The 6,079-nt window shown below is 23.8% G+C and overlaps 1 protein-coding gene across 1 annotated transcript in view; it reads left to right on the plus strand.

Annotated features, from left to right (window-relative positions):
- The window catches only part of LOC117181119 (xaa-Pro aminopeptidase 1-like), a 276,118-nt gene that overhangs the window by 137,371 nt on the left and 132,668 nt on the right, over positions 1 to 6,079 (plus strand). The window lies entirely within an intron of this gene.

Genomic DNA, 6,079 nt, shown 5'->3' on the forward strand with positions numbered 1-6,079 from the left:
CCCAGGAAAATGTTGATCGAGATTGGGACGAGGTAATATTCACCGACGAGGCTTCTGTTTGGGGTTACGTGACGTCATCACATGCCTGGACACATTCAACATATAATTGTAAATTTTTAATAAAATAGTTCAATTTTCATACAAAAAATATGAATTTTCAACAAAAAGGTTGATTTTAAACTAAATAGTTCAACTTTCTACAATATTTTTAAACTTCGAAGCTAAAAGTACAACTTATCTACAAAATAATTGAATTTTCTACCTAAAAGTAGTATTTAAAAAAAGTTAAATTTCTACCAAGTAGTTATATTTTCAAAAAAATAGTTTAATTTTTAACAAAATGGTACAATTTTCGATTAAAAATATGAACTCTCAATCAAAAATGTAGCAGTTGATATTTCAACGAAAAAATATTTTTAGTTTTAAATAAAAAGCATTTCAATTCAACAAAAAAATAAGAAATTTTCAACAAAAAAAAAGTTTATTTCCCTACCAAAAAAATTAATTTACAACCAAACAGTGGTATTTATAAGCAAAAAGGATCAATTTTCAACCAAGAAGCTTAATTTTCTACCAAAAAATATATGTTTTCAAGGAAATAGTTTTCAACCAAAAATAGAATATAGTTACATTTTTAAGAAGATTAATTTCTTTTTATAAAATCATTTTAAAACCTGCAGCAATGTAAAGAAAATTTTTATTTAGGAATCTAAGAACGTTTTTACTGGAAAAAATACACTAGAAACAAATTCGATTAGTCTATAGGAAATTTTAGGTGTACAAATAGTGAATTTTTGAAAAACTGAGTTCTTGATTTTTAACATTATTCCTTTTTCATTTACTTTGAATATTATTTCTAGCATTAGCTAGTAAAAGGAAAAATTAAAAAAATCAAACACTTAAATTAAAAAATTCATTATCTTTATACTTATGATTTCCTATAATTTTTCTAGCGTATTTTTACCATTAGAAACGTACCAGATACTTGAAAAAGTTCTCTCTACATTTCTGTCGTTTTTTAAATTATTTTCTGATAACCAGAATCCAGAATGTTAAAAAAATATTGAGATCTAGCAAAATTACGAAAATAGTAATTTTTTCCAACATTGAATCCAAATTAATCACACTTTTTCAGGGTCCTCCTTTGCCACAGTTATATTTTCAAATTCCAAAATATTTTTTTTATTACTCACCATGATAACTACAATAGGCTACAACAGATCCACGCATCCTAAAAAGTATTTTCATATTTTACACAAAACCCACACTAATCTGTTGTTTGTGCTCGATCCACTACCTCTCGTTTGTCATGGTCCTCTGATCTTCTTGAGACGTGAAAGTGAGTGGCGAACGAAAGACAGGACCGACGGTGATGTGGACGTAACCAAGAACGAAGAAAGAAGAACTGAAAGAGACATTCCCGACAATTTTTATTATTTTTTTTTATTAATTGAAGCTCTAAATAGAATTTAATTATAAACTAGTTCGTGATATTTCAATAGTTATTTGTAAATAAATAATTATAATTGTTTACTATAATTTATACTAAGGTACGACTTGAAATTGACCATCTTCACTATTTATCAGTGTACTCCATTTAGATTTTAGTAGGTGTCGAGACGGAAAGTGAATAAGACCGTCTACGAAGTCTCTTCATTATTCTGGAATCCTGATCACCTCGGGACTGTCAAGCAAGTGGTGAACCAACATTTGGACCCAGCAAATGGCGAACGAGAAGCAATGTGAGAAAAAGCGAAAGTGAACATTTGTTTCACTGAAAAAGTACTAAATACGGTCTAAAAGATAATCACATTTTTTAATTAATTGGAGGAATATAAAATGATTATATTTCTGATATGAGATGTTTAAAATAATTTTATAATAAAAATTTAATTTATAAATAATTATCAAATAGTGTTTAAAGTGTTTTTCTATATTATAGCTAATATATGTAGTTAACTAAATTGATGCTCATTTGGTATTTAATTAAATTTATTATATTTAATATTAAATTGATCATAATTTTAGAGATTAGGGTGGGCCGAAACTATAGAATTTTATCTAATCTCGAGTAAAAAGAAGTTGCCTTTTTCTAATCTGGATGAGTCTAACATTTTTTATTGTTATTAATATGGGATGATTAAAAAATCATATGAACATTTATAATGATGGAAAATTTCCCAATCATAAATAATAATAATAAAATTCTCGACAAATTTGTAATATTTCCGGATTTGAACCTTCTCGACGGAAAATTTTCGAAATATAAACATATTTCGATACTAGAAAATTCCCGAATTTAAACAATTAAAAAAATTATTTTTTAATAAATAATATTTATTAATCAAAAACATAATAATAAGGTATTTTAAACCAAGAAAAACAATTTTTAAATGTTTAATTTTTATTTTGATTTTGCACGACTGAAAAATAAAATTCCCAACGCTGAAAAATTCCCAAATTTAAAAATTCTCTATCAATAAAATTCCCGAATTTATAAAATTGCTGAAATATGAAATCCTCGACTTATATCAAACATCAGAACTAGAAAATTCTCTAAATTAAACAATTTAAAAAATTGTTTTTTTAATCAATATCATTTATTTATGTATTAAAAATAAAATAATCAAATGTTTTTATCAAATCAGAAAATTTGGTCAAATTTTCATAGTTTTTAAAAATTATTTTTTGAATTTGAATACATATAATAATTCTCTCAAAATTGCATTTAAAAAATTAATTAAAAAGAGGGGTGCCACGAACGAAAAAAGAAATTTCTCCCAAAATTTTATCCGAAACTAATAACATTTTCCAAATAAACCTTGCAGGATTCAATTCAGCAATGATTTATTTCGAAGCTTATTTTTATGTTTTTCTTTTTTTTTTAATTAACAACACGATTTTTGATAAAACTTTGAGAACATTAAAATACTATGCATATTTTCAAACACAATTCTTCATTCAAAAATATTTGTTTCACCTATTGTTATATTTTACATTCAAACAATCATTTTTCAACAATTTTAAGCATTAAAAAATGTATTCTTTTAGAAAAATATTTTATTACTATATTTATAATTCTATGCATTTTCTATACTCGGTTATCTTTTAGATTGGATATTTAAAAATTCGGTTATTTTCTGTCTGAAAGTTTTATTCTTCTGGAGTTTTCAAATTTGGTAATATAATAATCTGTTGGGAATTTTATTATTTAAGAATTTTCCAATTACAGATTTTTATATTTCATCAATTTGATAATTTTGGAAATTTTACATTGGCGGAAATTTTATTTGTTTGGTTTGTCTCAATAAATTGCTGAAATATAAAGCACCCAAACTAGAAAATTCCTGAATTTAAACAATGAAAAAAATGTTTTTATTTTAAGTAAATATTATTTAATATTAATAAATAATCAAACGATTTTTTAATGTGTAATGTTTTTAAAAATTATTATTTATGAATGCATAAAAATTGTATGAAAACATTTTTTTAAACGTACGCCTCAAACGAAAACAAATTTCTCCCTATAGTTTCTCTGAACCTAATAAAATGTTTCAAACAATCTTTACGGGATTTAATATAACCATGATATATCTCAAAGTTTTTTTCCTTTAATAATTTGTTTTCTTAGACCTTTTTTTTTATAATTTTTAAAAATACTATGCATATTTTTAAACAAAAGTTTTCATCCCGAAATATATTTTTGTCAATTATTGTTATTTTTAATTCAAACAATAATTTCTAAAATCTTTAGACATTAGAAAAAAAATTCATTCGATAACATATTTTATTTTTGAGAAATAAATAATATTCACTAAAAAACAATTATTTAAATTGTTTACATTCATGAATTTTTAAGCTAGGATATTTTATACTTCGGCAATTTTATGACGAGAATTTTTAAAATTCTCAAAATAAATTTCCCAGCACTGTAAAATTCTCGAATATGGAAACTTTTCGAAAAATAAAATTCCCGAAATTATAAAATTCAATTTTGTAATTTCGGGAATTTTATTATTCGGAAAGTTTCCAATTCAATAAAATTATTTTTTCGGATTTTTCAGTCTTTGACAATGAGAAGAAGAATTTTAATCATAATTTTATATATTTAAAGCTTATAGACGTATTTAAATTGCGTTTATTTCAGTTGGTTTAAAAAGGTAAGAATTTTTTTAAATCCTTTTTGTTCTCAAATGTCAGTAATTGGGATCATCGTGCGAATTCTTTTATGAGAAATGTAACTGACCGCAAGTGCGTGGTAAATCCTTCAAATTTCTAGGTCAATATTTCTGTCTCGTGGAATTTGGCTGACCACCAAATTTCGCTGTAAAGTACCCACAAGAAATTGAGAGCCATCCGAGTCATCAGTAAAGATTTATTTTCTCGACTTTTATTAGTCTCATCAAAGTCTAATGCTTTAACATTTGTGATATTATGTAAGACAGATCTAAAGAAATATATTCTATTTTTATAATTTTATTGACGTCAAAGAAAATATTTTTATATTTCGTAAAAATATTTTCTTGAAGATAAAGTTTTCATTATTAAAAACGTTCCTGAATATTTAATACATTAACTTCAGTGCACGTACTAAATACGCTTGCTTCACTCTTAATTTGAATTAGTTAAAAGTCACTGATTCTAAGTCAATTTTGACTGAATCAAATAATGCGGATTCAGCGGTTGACAAATCAGACAGAAGGGACTTTTTAAATCAGTGTAGATTAAATCAGCCATTTTCAATATTATACAATCTGTTCAATTTTAATCGAAAAAAAGGTAAATTTTAAACTAAAAATGGAATAGTTAAATTTTAAAGACAAAACTTAATTTTGAAAACAAAAAAATTAATTCTCAACACAAGAGTCAAATTTTTAATAACAACAAAAATTAACTTTTGACAAGGTAGTTCAACTTTTAACAAAGTAATTAAATTTCGAAGTAACAAAATAAATCATTAACAAAACGAATGATTTTTTGACAAAATATTTCAATTTTCAATCAAGAAGTTTCTCTTTTTTTTAATTTTACCACCAAGAAGATTAATTTTCTACTAAAAATGTCGAATTTTAAAAAGTTACTTACATTTTAAACCAAAAAGTTGAATTTCCTTTATATAAGATATAATTTTGAATTTGATTGTGTACTCATGTTAGAAAATGATCAAAGATTTTTAAAATTAGCAATTAAAAAATATTAAAATTTGAAAATGTTTAAATTATTCTTCCTATTGTAAAATTTGAAGTAGCTTATCCAGTATATTTTATTTTCGAAAAGTTAAAACATTGAAATAAGATAAAAACATTCTCATCGTAAAAGTTGAAACGAAACTGGCATTTAAACTAGTATTTAGTTAAAATTTTGAAAAGTCTCTTCAGCCTCTAAAACTTATTATAAACATTTGTTGCACTGAAACTTGGTAGTTTTTTAAAACATACCAAATTTAAGAAGACTTAATAGTTAGTATAATAAAATATCATTTTCCTATTTTTAAGAAAATCTAAAAAGATTTTTGAAGATTTCAGATATGTCGAAAAAGTATCATTTTTTTATTTTGTAGGATTTTGCAAAATTTTAAGAAAAATTCAAATCACTTTAAAAAATATTTAGGAGTTTAAGATGTTTGAAAGACAAACACCGTTTAAATTATCTCGAATTATTTCTAACATTCAAAGAAATGTTTGAAGATTTTAAAAAATACCCTTAAATCTTTGAAATTTTTGTCGAGATTTGTAGAAGTATTTTGGAATGTTATGAAATATTTTAAAATTGTCTTTAAAAATTAATTTTGCAAAAGAAAAATTAATTAAAAATTTGTCTAGGAATCTTAAAAAAAGTTGTTTAATTTCTTGAATCCTTTCAAACTTCTTATAAAGCTACGACATTTTTTCGAAATCTTCCAAATCTCAAATTTTTTCTAAAAATTATTTCAAAAACTTTTAAACATTATACATATCTTTTAAACTTTTCCTAATTTTTCTCCCTCAAATCTGTCATTTTTTTATTTTGACAATTTTGTAAATCTTTTGAAATGTTTTGAAGAGTTTTTGAATATTCTCCTAACATTATTTTTTGTTAT

Source organism: Belonocnema kinseyi, chromosome 10, assembly GCF_010883055.1.
Source record: "Belonocnema kinseyi isolate 2016_QV_RU_SX_M_011 chromosome 10, B_treatae_v1, whole genome shotgun sequence".
Taxonomy (NCBI): Eukaryota; Metazoa; Arthropoda; class Insecta; order Hymenoptera; family Cynipidae; genus Belonocnema; species Belonocnema kinseyi.